Raw genomic sequence first — 20874 nt, forward strand, 5'->3', positions numbered from 1 at the left:
TCCCTCTGTAACTTTTCCCTAGTATCTTTCTTTCCTTCCGGCAGATACCTGGAACAAGCGTCCCAAAGTTTTTCTTGGCTGCATACCCCCAGAGGTGTGCCTGACATTTATGGCCTAAAGCACCCTCACAAAGAGTGCGCTACTGACATTCTGGGAAAACCTCACTAAAATTACATTTTTATGCACCAAACGTGGTAATTCCTTATACCTGCAAAGCATCATATCGCACTTGTCAGCTTTGAGGAGGTGTGAGTGTTTTCATTTGAGGGAAATATTCATCTGTGCTTCCTCTCCCATCCGAGGACTATGGAGCTGCTGTTCCTCTCTCACATGTCCCTTCATAGAGACAGGTGTCACACACTCAACCACTCAGTAAACATGTATGCTTTGATACATTCACCTTGCTGTTTACCTTCCAAACATTCCCTCTTCACCACAAATACAGGGAAGCCATTCCTCATTGCTCATTCACTCAGTCATCGCAGTCCTACATTCCGTAGGTCCTGCAAGACCAACATGAACAAGAGGTATGTCAGCAAGCGGAAAAAAAGCCTTGGGGGAAGATTTTTTTAAATGTCACGCAACGTAGCGCAGCACCCTGCGTGGCTGCGCTGCGTTACGTGACCGGGAATGAGCAGGAGAGCGCCATATTTTTAAAGATTTGGCTCTCTCTCCTTGTCTTTCCCTTGCGCCGGCGCTGTTTCAGCTGCCGTGCGCCATGCACATAGCTTAGCGCCGCAGCGCTAGGGTGTGTGCATGAGTGTAGCGTAGGTTTTGTACAGGAAGGGTACCTTTCCTGTACAAAATACTATGCTAGGCACGATGCAAAGGTTTCCCACCTTGCATACATGCTGCACAGTGAAGTACGCATGGAAAGTGAGAAAAGCACATAGAAATGAATGCATTTCTCCTGTTTGCACCTCCTTTGAAGGGGCGTTAACTTTTGGCGCAAAACCATGTTTTCAAATCTTTGTGAATATGGTTTTGCATCAAAAAGCATGGGTTGCGGCATGGAAACACCCATGTACCACCCATGTAATGCCCCCTTGGCGCAAAGTTACCCAAAGCAGTGCTTTGCGCTCCTTACAGGGCACTTTCCAGCGCAAAAGCAGTTTTGCGCTGGAAAGAAAATCCGAAAAAATAAAATTTGCGCTAGTTTGTGTCACTATTGTGGAGCTAAAGCAGCGCGAAACAAATGGAAACCTCCCCCTTGGTGTGCTCTTATATTCATACTGCTGCCCTCTAGTAACGCTACACAGTAACTGCAGCATAATAGTGGGAATGGGAAGAAGGCTGTCCAATGCAAATATTGTTCTCCCAAGCTACCTTTCTTCTGTTATGGTCGGCGTCTTGTGCCTTGATACCACCTCACGCATATGGTCTTCAGTCAAATTCAAAAGCAGCCTACCTACCTTAGGCTAAGGAGTTTTCCACTTGGAGGCCGCACATGGGGACGTCACCCTCATTTAGCAGGGTCCCAAATTGCCTGCAGTCATCCTCTTTACAGTAGCTGGGCGTTCGTGGGCGTTTGTGGGCCTCCTTCAAAGGAAGGAAGGAAGGGGGTGTATAAAGGCCCAGCCCAGCCCAGCCCAGCCCAGCCCAGCCCAGCCCAGCGCTGTGCTTTGCTTTGTCCTGATGCAGCAGGCATGATGCAGACCCGCTGAAGCAAAGGCCTGACTCTAACATTTTCTGCCTCTTGAAGAAAACAACCTTTCTACCTTCTTATTGCAACTAATAAAGGGAGTTTCACTTGCATCAAACTTTACCCATCATTTCATTAGCCACAGCTCATTCCTGACCTTTATTCCTAGCCAACCTCATAGGCACCAAACCTCTGATTTGAGAGATTGGCTCACACCAAAATGAAAAATAACCCCCATCCAACCTATTTTCCTATCCGTGTAGCACCTTCCTCGCATTCTTCTAATCAGTTAAAGCCCCAGAGGCCACATTTGCGCTCCACATTATACCAAATTTAAAGGACAAATAATGAATGCATTGATAAAGGATGATAAGGCATTGCCCCTATTGCACCTGCTTGAGATAAAGGGGGATTGGTGGAAAGTCATGAGGGAAAAGATTTGTAATTTTGAGGCGCACGTGCCAAAAAGAGTGGCCACTTTTCTCCTCTGTTTTTACAAGTGAAATTAAAATTAGGAAATGAAAATAAAAGAAGAATTTGAAATGTTGCCAACTTATGACACTTTGACAGCGTTTGCGGGACTTGAACCCTTGTCCTGTGAGATCCTTTATAACCACAGGCACAAGACTTACCATTGAGCTATAGCTCCTGGTGGTCTAAAGTGTTGCAGTAGTAACTATAAACAACATATAGGCCCTGGTGTCATTGCCTGTGGCTTGTATTGCACATCAAAAGGATGACCATGCTATAGGGACGATTTGATACGCTTCAGACATGGAAACCGGTGTGGTCCAGTGGGTAAGTTCCTGACTTCCAGCCAGAGACTTAGGGTTCAAATCCCGGGTTCGGCACCAGATGACTGATGGTGGTCCAGCAGAGGTAAATTGGAGGTGGGCCAAACACACCAATTGGTAAGTAAAATGTGTGTGTGTGTGTATAGGGGGTGTGTCTGTGTGTCCTGTAAGAGTGGAGTCATGCCTGGCAAAGTGGGTGGATGGAGGATAGAGTGAATAGGAGGAGTCTAGGCAGAGTGGGTGGAGCCAGAGAAGTCCAGCAGTGGTAAGTGTGGGGTGTGTCTGTGTGGGGTGTGGGTGTGTCTCGGGTAGGGTGTGTCTGTGGGGGGTGTGGGTGTGTGTGTCTGTGTGTGGGGGTGTGTCTGTGTGTGGGGGTGTGTGGTGGTGTGTCTGTGGGGGGTGTGTCTGTGGGGGGTGTGTCTGTGTGGGGTGTGGGTGTGTCTGTGTGGGCGGGGTGTGTCTGTGTGGGCGGGGTGTGTCTGTGTGGGCAGGGTGTGTCTGTGTGGGCGGGGTGTGTCTGTGTGGGGTGTGTGTGTGTGGGCGGGGTGTGTCTGTGTGGGGGTGTGTCGGTGTGTGTGTGAGCGGGGGATGTGTGTGTGGGGGTTGTGTGTGTGGGCAGGGTGTGTCTGTGTGGGGTGTGTGTGTGTGTGGGCGGTGTTGGTGTGGGGTGTCTGTGTGTGTCGGTGTGGGTGTGTCGGTGTGGGTGTGTCTGTGTGGGGGGTTGTCTGTGTGTGAGCGGGGGTTGTCAGTGTGGGCGGTGTGTGTGTGGGCGGGGTGTCTGTGTGTGTCGGTGTGGGTGTGTCTGTGTGGGGGGTTGTCGGTGTGTCTGTGTGGGTGGGGTGTGCCTGTAGGGGGTGTGTCGGTATGTGTGGGTTGTCGGGGTGTGTCTGTGTGGGGGGTTGTCTGTGTGGGTGGGCTGTGTGTGTGGGGGGTTGTCTGTGTGTGTGGGGGGGTGTGGTGGGTGAGTGTGGGGTGTGCCTGTGTGTGGGGTCTGTGTGTGTAGGGGGTGTGTCTGTGTGGGGTAGCAGTATTAAAAGGGGTTTGGGGGTGCATTATAAAGGGTGATGGGGTACAGAATGACATGGTTTCTGGTTAATTTTTGGGGGGCTACCCATAGTTTTTATTCCTCAAAGGATTGAAACGTGGTTGGTGCACTACCAAAGCTGGGGTACCAGGATGGAACATTTGAGAGGTAATGAGATGGTGGTATCCAGATGTCATAAAAGGTGTCAGAGGCACGAGGTATGGGGATCCTGGTCCCACAGTGAGGGGTTGTCAAAAGTCCCTACTAAAGATTTCTGTCCAACCGTGACCAAATGTTGTGCAGCCTAGCTCCCTCTGTAACTTTTCCCTAGTATCTTTCTTTCCTTCCGGCAGATACCTGGAACAAGCGTCCCAAAGTTTTTCTTGGCTGCATACCCCCAGAGGTGTGCCTGACATTTATGGCCTAAAGCACCCTCACAAAGAGTGCGCTACTGACATTCTGGGAAAACCTCACTAAAATTACATTTTTATGCACCAAACGTGGTAATTCCTTATACCTGCAAAGCATCATATCGCACTTGTCAGCTTTGAGGAGGTGTGAGTGTTTTCATTTGAGGGAAATATTCATCTGTGCTTCCTCTCCCATCCGAGGACTATGGAGCTGCTGTTCCTCTCTCACATGTCCCTTCATAGAGACAGGTGTCACACACTCAACCACTCAGTAAACATGTATGCTTTGATACATTCACCTTGCTGTTTACCTTCCAAACATTCCCTCTTCACCACAAATACAGGGAAGCCATTCCTCATTGCTCATTCACTCAGTCATCGCAGTCCTACATTCCGTAGGTCCTGCAAGACCAACATGAACAAGAGGTATGTCAGCAAGCGGAAAAAAAGCCTTGGGGGAAGATTTTTTTAAATGTCACGCAACGTAGCGCAGCACCCTGCGTGGCTGCGCTGCGTTACGTGACCGGGAATGAGCAGGAGTGCGCCATATTTTTAAAGATTTGGCTCTCTCTCCTTGTCTTTCCCTTGCGCCGGCGCTGATTTCAGCTGCCGTGCGCCATGCACATAGCTTAGCGCCGCAGCGCTAGGGTGTGTGCATGAGTGTAGCGTAGGTTTTGTACAGGAAGGGTACCTTTCCTGTACAAAATACTATGCTAGGCACGATGCAAAGGTTTCCCACCTTGCATACATGCTGCACAGTGAAGTACGCATGGAAAGTGAGAAAAGCACATAGAAATGAATGCATTTCTCCTGTTTGCACCTCCTTTGAAGGGGCGTTAACTTTTGGCGCAAAACCATGTTTTCAAATCTTTGTGAATATGGTTTTGCATCAAAAAGCATGGGTTGCGGCATGGAAACACCCATGTACCACCCATGTAATGCCCCCTTGGCGCAAAGTTACCCAAAGCAGTGCTTTGCGCTCCGTACAGGGCACTTTCCAGCGCAAAAGCAGTTTTGCGCTGGAAAGAAAATCAGAAAAAATAAAATTTGCGCTAGTTTGTGTCACTATTGTGGAGCTAAAGCAGCGCGAAACAAATTGAAACCTCCCCCTTGGTGTGCTCTTATATTCATACTGCTGCCCTCTAGTAACGCTACACAGTAACTGCAGCATAATAGTGGGAATGGGAAGAAGGCTGTCCAATGCAAATATTGTTCTCCCAAGCTACCTTTCTTCTGTTATGGTCGGCGTCTTGTGCCTTGATACCACCTCACGCATATGGTCTTCAGTCAAATTCAAAAGCAGCCTACCTACCTTAGGCTAAGGAGTTTTCCACTTGGAGGCCGCACATGGGGACGTCACCCTCATTTAGCAGGGTCCCAAATTGCCTGCAGTCATCCTCTTTACAGTAGCTGGGCGTTCGTGGGCGTTTGTGGGCGTCCTTCAAAGGAAGGAAGGAAGGGGGTGTATAAAGGCCCAGCCCAGCCCAGCCCAGCCCAGCCCAGCCCAGCCCAGCCCAGCCCAGCCCAGCCCAGCCCAGCGCTGTGCTTTGCTTTGTCCTGATGCAGCAGGCATGATGCAGACCCGCTGAAGCAAAGGCCTGACTCTAACATTTTCTGCCTCTTGAAGAAAACAACCTTTCTACCTTCTTATTGCAACTAATAAAGGGAGTTTCACTTGCATCAAACTTTACCCATCATTTCATTAGCCACAGCTCATTCCTGACCTTTATTCCTAGCCAACCTCATAGGCACCAAACCTCTGATTTGAGAGATTGGCTCACACCAAAATGAAAAATAACCCCCATCCAACCTATTTTCCTATCCGTGTAGCACCTTCCTCGCATTCTTCTAATCAGTTAAAGCCCCAGAGGCCACATTTGCGCTCCACATTATACCAAATTTAAAGGACAAATAATGAATGCATTGATAAAGGATGATAAGGCATTGCCCCTATTGCACCTGCTTGAGATAAAGGGGGATTGGTGGAAAGTCATGAGGGAAAAGATTTGTAATTTTGAGGCGCACGTGCCAAAAAGAGTGGCCACTTTTCTCCTCTGTTTTTACAAGTGAAATTAAAATTAGGAAATGAAAATAAAAGAAGAATTTGAAATGTTGCCAACTTATGACACTTTGACAGCGTTTGCGGGACTTGAACCCTTGTCCTGTGAGATCCTTTATAACCACAGGCACAAGACTTACCATTGAGCTATAGCTCCTGGTGGTCTAAAGTGTTGCAGTAGTAACTATAAACAACATATAGGCCCTGGTGTCATTGCCTGTGGCTTGTATTGCACATCAAAAGGATGACCATGCTATAGGGATGATTTGATACGCTTCAGACATGGAAACCGGTGTGGTCCAGTGGGTAAGTTCCTGACTTCCAGCCAGAGACTTAGGGTTCAAATCCCGGGTTCGGCACCAGATGACTGATGGTGGTCCAGCAGAGGTAAATTGGAGGTGGGCCAAACACACCAATTGGTAAGTAAAATGTGTGTGTGTGTGTGTAGGGGGTGTGTCTGTGTGTCCTGTAAGAGTGGAGTCATGCCTGGCAAAGTGGGTGGATGGAGGATAGAGTGAATAGGAGGAGTCTAGGCAGAGTGGGTGGAGCCAGAGAAGTTCAGCAGTGGTAAGTGGGGGGTGTGTCTGTGTGGGGTGTGGGTGTGTCTGGGGGAGGGTGTGTCTGTGGGGGTGTGTCTGTGGGGGGTGTGGGTGTGTGTGTCTGTGTGTGGGGGTGTGTGTGGGCGGTGTGTCGGTGTGGGTGTGTCTGTGTGGGCGGGGTGTGTCTGTGTGGGCGGGGTGTGTCTGTGTGGGCGGGGTGTGTCTGTGTGGGGGTGTGTGTGTGTGGGGGTTGTGTGGGCGGGGTGTGTCTGTGTGGGGGGTTGTCGGTGTGGGTGTGTGTGTGTGTGAGCGGGGTGTGTGTGGGGTGTGTGTGGTGTGTGTGTCGGTGTGTCTGTGGGTGTGTGTGTCTGTGGGGGTGTGTGTGTCTGTGTGGGCAGGGTGTGTCTGTGTGGGCTGAGTGTGTGGGCGGTGTTGGTGTGGGGTGTCCGTGTGTGAGCGGGGTGTGTCTGTGTGGGGGGTTGTGTCTGTGTGGGGGGTTGTCAGTGTGGGTGTGTCTGTGTGGGCGGGGTGTGTGTGTGTGTCTGTGTGGCTAGGGTGTGTCTGTGTGGGGGTGTGGCGGTGTTGGTGTGGGGTGTCTGTGTGGGCGGGCTCTGTGTGTGAGCAGGGTGTGTCTGTGGGGGGTGTGTCTGTGTGGGCGGTGTGTGGTGTGGGGGTGTGTCAGTGTGGTTCTGTGTGGGCGGGGTGGGTGTCTGTGTGGGGTGTGTGTGGGTGTGTCTGTAGGAGGTGTCTGTGTGTGTAGGGGGTGTGTCTGTGTGGGGTAGCAGTATTAAAAGGGGTTTGGGGGTGCATTATAAAGGGTGATGGGGTACAGAATGACATGGTTTCTGGTTAATTTTTGGGGGGCTACCCATAGTTTTTATTCCTCAAAGGATTGAAACGTGGTTGGTGCACTACCAAAGCTGGGGTACCAGGATGGAACATTTGAGAGGTAATGAGATGGTGGTATCCAGATGTCATAAAAGGTGTCAGAGGCACGAGGTATGGGGATCCTGGTCCCACAGTGAGGGGTTGTCAAAAGTCCCTACTAAAGATTTCTGTCCAACCGTGACCAAATGTTGTGCAGCCTAGCTCCCTCTGTAACTTTTCCCTAGTATCTTTCTTTCCTTCCGGCAGATACCTGGAACAAGCGTCCCAAAGTTTTTCTTGGCTGCATACCCCCAGAGGTGTGCCTGACATTTATGGCCTAAAGCACCCTCACAAAGAGTGCGCTACTGACATTCTGGGAAAACCTCACTAAAATTACATTTTTATGCACCAAACGTGGTAATTCCTTATACCTGCAAAGCATCATATCGCACTTGTCAGCTTTGAGGAGGTGTGAGTGTTTTCATTTGAGGGAAATATTCATCTGTGCTTCCTCTCCCATCCGAGGACTATGGAGCTGCTGTTCCTCTCTCACATGTCCCTTCATAGAGACAGGTGTCACACACTCAACCACTCAGTAAACATGTATGCTTTGATACATTCACCTTGCTGTTTACCTTCCAAACATTCCCTCTTCACCACAAATACAGGGAAGCCATTCCTCATTGCTCATTCACTCAGTCATCGCAGTCCTACATTCCGTAGGTCCTGCAAGACCAACATGAACAAGAGGTATGTCAGCAAGCGGAAAAAAAGCCTTGGGGGAAGATTTTTTTAAATGTCACGCAACGTAGCGCAGCACCCTGCGTGGCTGCGCTGCGTTACGTGACCGGGAATGAGCAGGAGAGCGCCATATTTTTAAAGATTTGGCTCTCTCTCCTTGTCTTTCCCTTGCGCCGGCGCTGTTTCAGCTGCCGTGCGCCATGCACATAGCTTAGCGCCGCAGCGCTAGGGTGTGTGCATGAGTGTAGCGTAGGTTTTGTACAGGAAGGGTACCTTTCCTGTACAAAATACTATGCTAGGCACGATGCAAAGGTTTCCCACCTTGCATACATGCTGCACAGTGAAGTACGCATGGAAAGTGAGAAAAGCACATAGAAATGAATGCATTTCTCCTGTTTGCACCTCCTTTGAAGGGGCGTTAACTTTTGGCGCAAAACCATGTTTTCAAATCTTTGTGAATATGGTTTTGCATCAAAAAGCATGGGTTGCGGCATGGAAACACCCATGTACCACCCATGTAATGCCCCCTTGGCGCAAAGTTACCCAAAGCAGTGCTTTGCGCTCCTTACAGGGCACTTTCCAGCGCAAAAGCAGTTTTGCGCTGGAAAGAAAATCCGAAAAAATAAAATTTGCGCTAGTTTGTGTCACTATTGTGGAGCTAAAGCAGCGCGAAACAAATGGAAACCTCCCCCTTGGTGTGCTCTTATATTCATACTGCTGCCCTCTAGTAACGCTACACAGTAACTGCAGCATAATAGTGGGAATGGGAAGAAGGCTGTCCAATGCAAATATTGTTCTCCCAAGCTACCTTTCTTCTGTTATGGTCGGCGTCTTGTGCCTTGATACCACCTCACGCATATGGTCTTCAGTCAAATTCAAAAGCAGCCTACCTACCTTAGGCTAAGGAGTTTTCCACTTGGAGGCCGCACATGGGGACGTCACCCTCATTTAGCAGGGTCCCAAATTGCCTGCAGTCATCCTCTTTACAGTAGCTGGGCGTTCGTGGGCGTTTGTGGGCCTCCTTCAAAGGAAGGAAGGAAGGGGGTGTATAAAGGCCCAGCCCAGCCCAGCCCAGCCCAGCCCAGCCCAGCGCTGTGCTTTGCTTTGTCCTGATGCAGCAGGCATGATGCAGACCCGCTGAAGCAAAGGCCTGACTCTAACATTTTCTGCCTCTTGAAGAAAACAACCTTTCTACCTTCTTATTGCAACTAATAAAGGGAGTTTCACTTGCATCAAACTTTACCCATCATTTCATTAGCCACAGCTCATTCCTGACCTTTATTCCTAGCCAACCTCATAGGCACCAAACCTCTGATTTGAGAGATTGGCTCACACCAAAATGAAAAATAACCCCCATCCAACCTATTTTCCTATCCGTGTAGCACCTTCCTCGCATTCTTCTAATCAGTTAAAGCCCCAGAGGCCACATTTGCGCTCCACATTATACCAAATTTAAAGGACAAATAATGAATGCATTGATAAAGGATGATAAGGCATTGCCCCTATTGCACCTGCTTGAGATAAAGGGGGATTGGTGGAAAGTCATGAGGGAAAAGATTTGTAATTTTGAGGCGCACGTGCCAAAAAGAGTGGCCACTTTTCTCCTCTGTTTTTACAAGTGAAATTAAAATTAGGAAATGAAAATAAAAGAAGAATTTGAAATGTTGCCAACTTATGACACTTTGACAGCGTTTGCGGGACTTGAACCCTTGTCCTGTGAGATCCTTTATAACCACAGGCACAAGACTTACCATTGAGCTATAGCTCCTGGTGGTCTAAAGTGTTGCAGTAGTAACTATAAACAACATGTAGGCCCTGGTGTCATTGCCTGTGGCTTGTATTGCACATCAAAAGGATGACCATGCTATAGGGACGATTTGATACGCTTCAGACATGGAAACCGGTGTGGTCCAGTGGGTAAGTTCCTGACTTCCAGCCAGAGACTTAGGGTTCAAATCCCGGGTTCGGCACCAGATGACTGATGGTGGTCCAGCAGAGGTAAATTGGAGGTGGGCCAAACACACCAATTGGTAAGTAAAATGTGTGTGTGTGTGTATAGGGGGTGTGTCTGTGTGTCCTGTAAGAGTGGAGTCATGCCTGGCAAAGTGGGTGGATGGAGGATAGAGTGAATAGGAGGAGTCTAGGCAGAGTGGGTGGAGCCAGAGAAGTCCAGCAGTGGTAAGTGTGGGGTGTGTCTGTGTGGGGTGTGGGTGTGTCTCGGGTAGGGTGTGTCTGTGGGGGGTGTGGGTGTGTGTGTCTGTGTGTGGGGGTGTGTCTGTGTGTGGGGGTGTGTGGTGGTGTGTCTGTGGGGGGTGTGTCTGTGGGGGGTGTGTCTGTGTGGGGTGTGGGTGTGTCTGTGTGGGCGGGGTGTGTCTGTGTGGGCGGGGTGTGTCTGTGTGGGCAGGGTGTGTCTGTGTGGGCGGGGTGTGTCTGTGTGGGGTGTGTGTGTGTGGGCGGGGTGTGTCTGTGTGGGGGTGTGTCGGTGTGTGTGTGAGCGGGGGATGTGTGTGTGGGGGTTGTGTGTGTGGGCAGGGTGTGTCTGTGTGGGGTGTGTGTGTGTGTGGGCGGTGTTGGTGTGGGGTGTCTGTGTGTGTCGGTGTGGGTGTGTCGGTGTGGGTGTGTCTGTGTGGGGGGTTGTCTGTGTGTGAGCGGGGGTTGTCAGTGTGGGCGGGGTGTCTGTGTGTGTCGGTGTGGGTGTGTCTGTGTGGGGGGTTGTCGGTGTGTCTGTGTGGGTGGGGTGTGCCTGTAGGGGGTGTGTCGGTGTGTCGGTGGGGGTGTGTGTCTGTGTGGGGGGTTGTCTGTGTGGGTGGGCTGTGTGTGTGGGGGGTTGTCTGTGTGTGTGGGGGGGTGTGGTGGGTGAGTGTGGGGTGTGCCTGTGTGTGGGGTCTGTGTGTGTAGGGGGTGTGTCTGTGTGGGGTAGCAGTATTAAAAGGGGTTTGGGGGTGCATTATAAAGGGTGATGGGGTACAGAATGACATGGTTTCTGGTTAATTTTTGGGGGGCTACCCATAGTTTTTATTCCTCAAAGGATTGAAACGTGGTTGGTGCACTACCAAAGCTGGGGTACCAGGATGGAACATTTGAGAGGTAATGAGATGGTGGTATCCAGATGTCATAAAAGGTGTCAGAGGCACGAGGTATGGGGATCCTGGTCCCACAGTGAGGGGTTGTCAAAAGTCCCTACTAAAGATTTCTGTCCAACCGTGACCAAATGTTGTGCAGCCTAGCTCCCTCTGTAACTTTTCCCTAGTATCTTTCTTTCCTTCCGGCAGATACCTGGAACAAGCGTCCCAAAGTTTTTCTTGGCTGCATACCCCCAGAGGTGTGCCTGACATTTATGGCCTAAAGCACCCTCACAAAGAGTGCGCTACTGACATTCTGGGAAAACCTCACTAAAATTACATTTTTATGCACCAAACGTGGTAATTCCTTATACCTGCAAAGCATCATATCGCACTTGTCAGCTTTGAGGAGGTGTGAGTGTTTTCATTTGAGGGAAATATTCATCTGTGCTTCCTCTCCCATCCGAGGACTATGGAGCTGCTGTTCCTCTCTCACATGTCCCTTCATAGAGACAGGTGTCACACACTCAACCACTCAGTAAACATGTATGCTTTGATACATTCACCTTGCTGTTTACCTTCCAAACATTCCCTCTTCACCACAAATACAGGGAAGCCATTCCTCATTGCTCATTCACTCAGTCATCGCAGTCCTACATTCCGTAGGTCCTGCAAGACCAACATGAACAAGAGGTATGTCAGCAAGCGGAAAAAAAGCCTTGGGGGAAGATTTTTTTAAATGTCACGCAACGTAGCGCAGCACCCTGCGTGGCTGCGCTGCGTTACGTGACCGGGAATGAGCAGGAGTGCGCCATATTTTTAAAGATTTGGCTCTCTCTCCTTGTCTTTCCCTTGCGCCGGCGCTGATTTCAGCTGCCGTGCGCCATGCACATAGCTTAGCGCCGCAGCGCTAGGGTGTGTGCATGAGTGTAGCGTAGGTTTTGTACAGGAAGGGTACCTTTCCTGTACAAAATACTATGCTAGGCACGATGCAAAGGTTTCCCACCTTGCATACATGCTGCACAGTGAAGTACGCATGGAAAGTGAGAAAAGCACATAGAAATGAATGCATTTCTCCTGTTTGCACCTCCTTTGAAGGGGCGTTAACTTTTGGCGCAAAACCATGTTTTCAAATCTTTGTGAATATGGTTTTGCATCAAAAAGCATGGGTTGCGGCATGGAAACACCCATGTACCACCCATGTAATGCCCCCTTGGCGCAAAGTTACCCAAAGCAGTGCTTTGCGCTCCGTACAGGGCACTTTCCAGCGCAAAAGCAGTTTTGCGCTGGAAAGAAAATCAGAAAAAATAAAATTTGCGCTAGTTTGTGTCACTATTGTGGAGCTAAAGCAGCGCGAAACAAATTGAAACCTCCCCCTTGGTGTGCTCTTATATTCATACTGCTGCCCTCTAGTAACGCTACACAGTAACTGCAGCATAATAGTGGGAATGGGAAGAAGGCTGTCCAATGCAAATATTGTTCTCCCAAGCTACCTTTCTTCTGTTATGGTCGGCGTCTTGTGCCTTGATACCACCTCACGCATATGGTCTTCAGTCAAATTCAAAAGCAGCCTACCTACCTTAGGCTAAGGAGTTTTCCACTTGGAGGCCGCACATGGGGACGTCACCCTCATTTAGCAGGGTCCCAAATTGCCTGCAGTCATCCTCTTTACAGTAGCTGGGCGTTCGTGGGCGTTTGTGGGCGTCCTTCAAAGGAAGGAAGGAAGGGGGTGTATAAAGGCCCAGCCCAGCCCAGCCCAGCCCAGCCCAGCCCAGCCCAGCCCAGCCCAGCCCAGCCCAGCCCAGCGCTGTGCTTTGCTTTGTCCTGATGCAGCAGGCATGATGCAGACCCGCTGAAGCAAAGGCCTGACTCTAACATTTTCTGCCTCTTGAAGAAAACAACCTTTCTACCTTCTTATTGCAACTAATAAAGGGAGTTTCACTTGCATCAAACTTTACCCATCATTTCATTAGCCACAGCTCATTCCTGACCTTTATTCCTAGCCAACCTCATAGGCACCAAACCTCTGATTTGAGAGATTGGCTCACACCAAAATGAAAAATAACCCCCATCCAACCTATTTTCCTATCCGTGTAGCACCTTCCTCGCATTCTTCTAATCAGTTAAAGCCCCAGAGGCCACATTTGCGCTCCACATTATACCAAATTTAAAGGACAAATAATGAATGCATTGATAAAGGATGATAAGGCATTGCCCCTATTGCACCTGCTTGAGATAAAGGGGGATTGGTGGAAAGTCATGAGGGAAAAGATTTGTAATTTTGAGGCGCACGTGCCAAAAAGAGTGGCCACTTTTCTCCTCTGTTTTTACAAGTGAAATTAAAATTAGGAAATGAAAATAAAAGAAGAATTTGAAATGTTGCCAACTTATGACACTTTGACAGCGTTTGCGGGACTTGAACCCTTGTCCTGTGAGATCCTTTATAACCACAGGCACAAGACTTACCATTGAGCTATAGCTCCTGGTGGTCTAAAGTGTTGCAGTAGTAACTATAAACAACATATAGGCCCTGGTGTCATTGCCTGTGGCTTGTATTGCACATCAAAAGGATGACCATGCTATAGGGATGATTTGATACGCTTCAGACATGGAAACCGGTGTGGTCCAGTGGGTAAGTTCCTGACTTCCAGCCAGAGACTTAGGGTTCAAATCCCGGGTTCGGCACCAGATGACTGATGGTGGTCCAGCAGAGGTAAATTGGAGGTGGGCCAAACACACCAATTGGTAAGTAAAATGTGTGTGTGTGTGTGTAGGGGGTGTGTCTGTGTGTCCTGTAAGAGTGGAGTCATGCCTGGCAAAGTGGGTGGATGGAGGATAGAGTGAATAGGAGGAGTCTAGGCAGAGTGGGTGGAGCCAGAGAAGTTCAGCAGTGGTAAGTGGGGGGTGTGTCTGTGTGGGGTGTGGGTGTGTCTGGGGGAGGGTGTGTCTGTGGGGGTGTGTCTGTGGGGGGTGTGGGTGTGTGTGTCTGTGTGTGGGGGTGTGTGTGGGCGGTGTGTCGGTGTGGGTGTGTCTGTGTGGGCGGGGTGTGTCTGTGTGGGCGGAGTGTGTCTGTGTGGGCGGGGTGTGTCTGTGTGGGGGTGTGTGTGTGTGGGGGTTGTGTGGGCGGGGTGTGTCTGTGTGGGGGGTTGTCGGTGTGGGTGTGTGTGTGTGTGAGCGGGGTGTGTGTGGGGTGTGTGTGGTGTGTGTGTCGGTGTGTCTGTGGGTGTGTGTGTCTGTGGGGGTGTGTGTGTCTGTGTGGGCAGGGTGTGTCTGTGTGGGCTGAGTGTGTGGGCGGTGTTGGTGTGGGGTGTCCGTGTGTGAGCGGGGTGTGTCTGTGTGGGGGGTTGTGTCTGTGTGGGGGGTTGTCAGTGTGGGTGTGTCTGTGTGGGCGGGGTGTGTGTGTGTGTCTGTGTGGCTAGGGTGTGTCTGTGTGGGGGTGTGGCGGTGTTGGTGTGGGGTGTCTGTGTGGGCGGGCTCTGTGTGTGAGCAGGGTGTGTCTGTGGGGGGTGTGTCTGTGTGGGCGGTGTGTGGTGTGGGGGTGTGTCAGTGTGGTTCTGTGTGGGCGGGGTGGGTGTCTGTGTGGGGTGTGTGTGGGTGTGTCTGTAGGAGGTGTCTGTGTGTGTAGGGGGTGTGTCTGTGTGGGGTAGCAGTATTAAAAGGGGTTTGGGGGTGCATTATAAAGGGTGATGGGGTACAGAATGACATGGTTTCTGGTTAATTTTTGGGGGGCTACCCATAGTTTTTATTCCTCAAAGGATTGAAACGTGGTTGGTGCACTACCAAAGCTGGGGTACCAGGATGGAACATTTGAGAGGTAATGAGATGGTGGTATCCAGATGTCATAAAAGGTGTCAGAGGCACGAGGTATGGGGATCCTGGTCCCACAGTGAGGGGTTGTCAAAAGTCCCTACTAAAGATTTCTGTCCAACCGTGACCAAATGTTGTGCAGCCTAGCTCCCTCTGTAACTTTTCCCTAGTATCTTTCTTTCCTTCCGGCAGATACCTGGAACAAGCGTCCCAAAGTTTTTCTTGGCTGCATACCCCCAGAGGTGTGCCTGACATTTATGGCCTAAAGCACCCTCACAAAGAGTGCGCTACTGACATTCTGGGAAAACCTCACTAAAATTACATTTTTATGCACCAAACGTGGTAATTCCTTATACCTGCAAAGCATCATATCGCACTTGTCAGCTTTGAGGAGGTGTGAGTGTTTTCATTTGAGGGAAATATTCATCTGTGCTTCCTCTCCCATCCGAGGACTATGGAGCTGCTGTTCCTCTCTCACATGTCCCTTCATAGAGACAGGTGTCACACACTCAACCACTCAGTAAACATGTATGCTTTGATACATTCACCTTGCTGTTTACCTTCCAAACATTCCCTCTTCACCACAAATACAGGGAAGCCATTCCTCATTGCTCATTCACTCAGTCATCGCAGTCCTACATTCCGTAGGTCCTGCAAGACCAACATGAACAAGAGGTATGTCAGCAAGCGGAAAAAAAGCCTTGGGGGAAGATTTTTTTAAATGTCACGCAACGTAGCGCAGCACCCTGCGTGGCTGCGCTGCGTTACGTGACCGGGAATGAGCAGGAGAGCGCCATATTTTTAAAGATTTGGCTCTCTCTCCTTGTCTTTCCCTTGCGCCGGCGCTGTTTCAGCTGCCGTGCGCCATGCACATAGCTTAGCGCCGCAGCGCTAGGGTGTGTGCATGAGTGTAGCGTAGGTTTTGTACAGGAAGGGTACCTTTCCTGTACAAAATACTATGCTAGGCACGATGCAAAGGTTTCCCACCTTGCATACATGCTGCACAGTGAAGTACGCATGGAAAGTGAGAAAAGCACATAGAAATGAATGCATTTCTCCTGTTTGCACCTCCTTTGAAGGGGCGTTAACTTTTGGCGCAAAACCATGTTTTCAAATCTTTGTGAATATGGTTTTGCATCAAAAAGCATGGGTTGCGGCATGGAAACACCCATGTACCACCCATGTAATGCCCCCTTGGCGCAAAGTTACCCAAAGCAGTGCTTTGCGCTCCTTACAGGGCACTTTCCAGCGCAAAAGCAGTTTTGCGCTGGAAAGAAAATCCGAAAAAATAAAATTTGCGCTAGTTTGTGTCACTATTGTGGAGCTAAAGCAGCGCGAAACAAATGGAAACCTCCCCCTTGGTGTGCTCTTATATTCATACTGCTGCCCTCTAGTAACGCTACACAGTAACTGCAGCATAATAGTGGGAATGGGAAGAAGGCTGTCCAATGCAAATATTGTTCTCCCAAGCTACCTTTCTTCTGTTATGGTCGGCGTCTTGTGCCTTGATACCACCTCACGCATATGGTCTTCAGTCAAATTCAAAAGCAGCCTACCTACCTTAGGCTAAGGAGTTTTCCACTTGGAGGCCGCACATGGGGACGTCACCCTCATTTAGCAGGGTCCCAAATTGCCTGCAGTCATCCTCTTTACAGTAGCTGGGCGTTCGTGGGCGTTTGTGGGCCTCCTTCAAAGGAAGGAAGGAAGGGGGTGTATAAAGGCCCAGCCCAGCCCAGCCCAGCCCAGCGCTGTGCTTTGCTTTGTCCTGATGCAGCAGGCATGATGCAGACCCGCTGAAGCAAAGGCCTGACTCTAACATTTTCTGCCTCTTGAAGAAAACAACCTTTCTACCTTCTTATTGCAACTAATAAAGGGAGTTTCACTTGCATCAAACTTTACCCATCATTTCATTAGCCACAGCTCATTCCTGACCTTTATTCCTAGCCAACCTCATAGGCACCAAACCTCTGATTTGAGAGATTGGCTCACACCAAAATGAAAAATAACCCCCATCCAACCTATTTTCCTATCCGTGTAGCACCTTCCTCGCATTCTTCTAATCAGTTAAAGCCCCAGAGGCCACATTTGCGCTCCACATTATACCAAATTTAAAGGACAAATAATGAATGCATTGATAAAGGATGATAAGGCATTGCCCCTATTGCACCTGCTTGAGATAAAGGGGGATTGGTGGAAAGTCATGAGGGAAAAGATTTGTAATTTTGAGGCGCACGTGCCAAAAAGAGTGGCCACTTTTCTCCTCTGTTTTTACAAGTGAAATTAAAATTAGGAAATGAAAATAAAAGAAGAATTTGAAATGTTGCCAACTTATGACACTTTGACAGCGTTTGCGGGACTTGAACCCTTGTCCTGTGAGATCCTTTATAACCACAGGCACAAGACTTACCATTGAGCTATAGCTCCTGGTGGTCTAAAGTGTTGCAGTAGTAACTATAAACAACATATAGGCCCTGGTGTCATTGCCTGTGGCTTGTATTGCACATCAAAAGGATGACCATGCTATAGGGATGATTTGATACGCTTCAGACATGGAAACCGGTGTGGTCCAGTGGGTAAGTTCCTGACTTCCAGCCAGAGACTTAGGGTTCAAATCCCGGGTTCGGCACCAGATGACTGATGGTGGTCCAGCAGAGGTAAATTGGAGGTGGGCCAAACACACCAATTGGTAAGTAAAATGTGTGTGTGTGTGTGTAGGGGGTGTGTCTGTGTGTCCTGTAAGAGTGGAGTCATGCCTGGCAAAGTGGGTGGATGGAGGATAGAGTGAATAGGAGGAGTCTAGGCAGAGTGGGTGGAGCCAGAGAAGTTCAGCAGTGGTAAGTGGGGGGTGTGTCTGTGTGGGGTGTGGGTGTGTCTGGGGGAGGGTGTGTCTGTGGGGGTGTGTCTGTGGGGGGTGTGGGTGTGTGTGTCTGTGTGTGGGGGTGTGTGTGGGCGGTGTGTCGGTGTGGGTGTGTCTGTGTGGGCGGGGTGTGTCTGTGTGGGCGGGGTGTGTCTGTGTGGGCGGGGTGTGTCTGTGTGGGGGTGTGTGTGTGTGGGGGTTGTGTGGGCGGGGTGTGTCTGTGTGGGGGGTTGTCGGTGTGTGTGAGCGGGGTGTGTGGGGTGTGTGTGGTGTGTGTGTCGGGGTGTCTGTGGGGGTGTGTGTGTCTGTGTGGGCAGGGTGTGTCTGTGTGGGCTGAGTGTGTGGGCGGTGTTGGTGTGGGGTGTCCGTGTGTGAGCGGGGTGTGTCTGTGTGGGGGGTTGTGTCTGTGTGGGGGGTTGTCAGTGTGGGGGGTTGTCAGTGTGGGTCTGTGTGGGCGGGGTGTGTGTGTGTGTCTGTGTGGCTAGGGTGTGTCTGTGTGGGGGTGTGGCGGTGTTGGTGTGGGGTGTCTGTGTGGGCGGGCTCTGTGTGTGAGCAGGGTGTGTCTGTGGGGGGTGTGTCTGTGTGGGCGGTGTGTGGTGTGGGGGTGTGTCAGTGTGGTTCTGTGTGGGGTGTGTGTGGGTGTGTCTGTAGGAGGTGTCTGTGTGTGTAGGGGGTGTGTCTGTGTGGGGTAGCAGTATTAAAAGGGGTTTGGGGGTGCATTATAAAGGGTGATGGGGTACAGAATGACATGGTTTCTGGTTAATTTTTGGGGGGCTACCCATAGTTTTTATTCCTCAAAGGATTGAAACGTGGTTGGTGCACTACCAAAGCTGGGGTACCAGGATGGAACATTTGAGAGGTAATGAGATGGTGGTATCCAGATGTCATAAAAGGTGTCAGAGGCACGAGGTATGGGGATCCTGGTCCCACAGTGAGGGGTTGTCAAAAGTCCCTACTAAAGATTTCTGTCCAACCGTGACCAAATGTTGTGCAGCCTAGCTCCCTCTGTAACTTTTCCCTAGTATCTTTCTTTCCTTCCGGCAGATACCTGGAACAAGCGTCCCAAAGTTTTTCTTGGCTGCATACCCCCAGAGGTGTGCCTGACATTTATGGCCTAAAGCACCCTCACAAAGAGTGCGCTACTGACATTCTGGGAAAACCTCACTAAAATTACATTTTTATGCACCAAACGTGGTAATTCCTTATACCTGCAAAGCATCATATCGCACTTGTCAGCTTTGAGGAGGTGTGAGTGTTTTCATTTGAGGGAAATATTCATCTGTGCTTCCTCTCCCATCCGAGGACTATGGAGCTGCTGTTCCTCTCTCACATGTCCCTTCATAGAGACAGGTGTCACACACTCAACCACTCAGTAAACATGTATGCTTTGATACATTCACCTTGCTGTTTACCTTCCAAACATTCCCTCTTCACCACAAATACAGGGAAGCCATTCCTCATTGCTCATTCACTCAGTCATCGCAGTCCTACATTCCGTAGGTCCTGCAAGACCAACATGAACAAGAGGTATGTCAGCAAGCGGAAAAAAAGCCTTGGGGGAAGATTTTTTTAAATGTCACGCAACGTAGCGCAGCACCCTGCGTGGCTGCGCTGCGTTACGTGACCGGGAATGAGCAGGAGAGCGCCATATTTTTAAAGATTTGGCTCTCTCTCCTTGTCTTTCCCTTGCGCCGGCGCTGTTTCAGCTGCCGTGCGCCATGCACATAGCTTAGCGCCGCAGCGCTAGGGTGTGTGCATGAGTGTAGCGTAGGTTTTGTACAGGAAGGGTACCTTTCCTGTACAAAATACTATGCTAGGCACGATGCAAAGGTTTCCCACCTTGCATACATGCTGCACAGTGAAGTACGCATGGAAAGTGAGAAAAGCACATAGAAATGAATGCATTTCTCCTGTTTGCACCTCCTTTGAAGGGGCGTTAACTTTTGGCGCAAAACCATGTTTTCAAATCTTTGTGAATATGGTTTTGCATCAAAAAGCATGGGTTGCGGCATGGAAACACCCATGTACCACCCATGTAATGCCCCCTTGGCGCAAAGTTACCCAAAGCAGTGCTTTGCGCTCCTTACAGGGCACTTTCCAGCGCAAAAGCAGTTTTGCGCTGGAAAGAAAATCCGAAAAAATAAAATTTGCGCTAGTTTGTGTCACTATTGTGGAGCTAAAGCAGCGCGAAACAAATGGAAACCTCCCCCTTGGTGTGCTCTTATATTCATACTGCTGCCCTCTAGTAACGCTACACAGTAACTGCAGCATAATAGTGGGAATGGGAAGAAGGCTGTCCAATGCAAATATTGTTCTCCCAAGCTACCTTTCTTCTGTTATGGTCGGCGTCTTGTGCCTTGATACCACCTCACGCATATGGTCTTCAGTCAAATTCAAAAGCAGCCTACCTACCTTAGGCTAAGGAGTTTTCCACTTGGAGGCCGCACATGGGGACGTCACCCTCATTTAGCAGGGTCCCAAATTGCCTGCAGTCATCCTCTTTACAGTAGCTGGGCGTTCGTGGGCGTTTGTGGGCCTCCTTCAAAGGAAGGAAGGAAGGGGGTGTATAAAGGCCCAGCCCAGCCCAGCCCAGCCCAGCCCAGCGCTGTGCTTTGCTTTGTCCTGATGCAGCAGGCATGATGCAGACCCGCTGAAGCAAAGGCCTGACTCTAACATTTTCTGCCTCTTGAAGAAAACAACCTTTCTACCTTCTTATTGCAACTAATAAAGGGAGTTTCACTTGCATCAAACTTTACCCATCATTTCATTAGCCACAGCTCATTCCTGACCTTTATTCCTAGCCAACCTCATAGGCACCAAACCTCTGATTTGAGAGATTGGCTCACACCAAAATGAAAAATAACCCCCATCCAACCTATTTTCCTATCCGTGTAGCACCTTCCTCGCATTCTTCTAATCAGTTAAAGCCCCAGAGGCCACATTTGCGCTCCACATTATACCAAATTTAAAGGACAAATAATGAATGCATTGATAAAGGATGATAAGGCATTGCCCCTATTGCACCTGCTTGAGATAAAGGGGGATTGGTGGAAAGTCATGAGGGAAAAGATT

This window comes from Triturus cristatus, chromosome 2_1 (genome assembly GCF_964204655.1).
Source record: "Triturus cristatus chromosome 2_1, aTriCri1.1, whole genome shotgun sequence".
NCBI classification, from domain to species: Eukaryota; Metazoa; Chordata; class Amphibia; order Caudata; family Salamandridae; genus Triturus; species Triturus cristatus.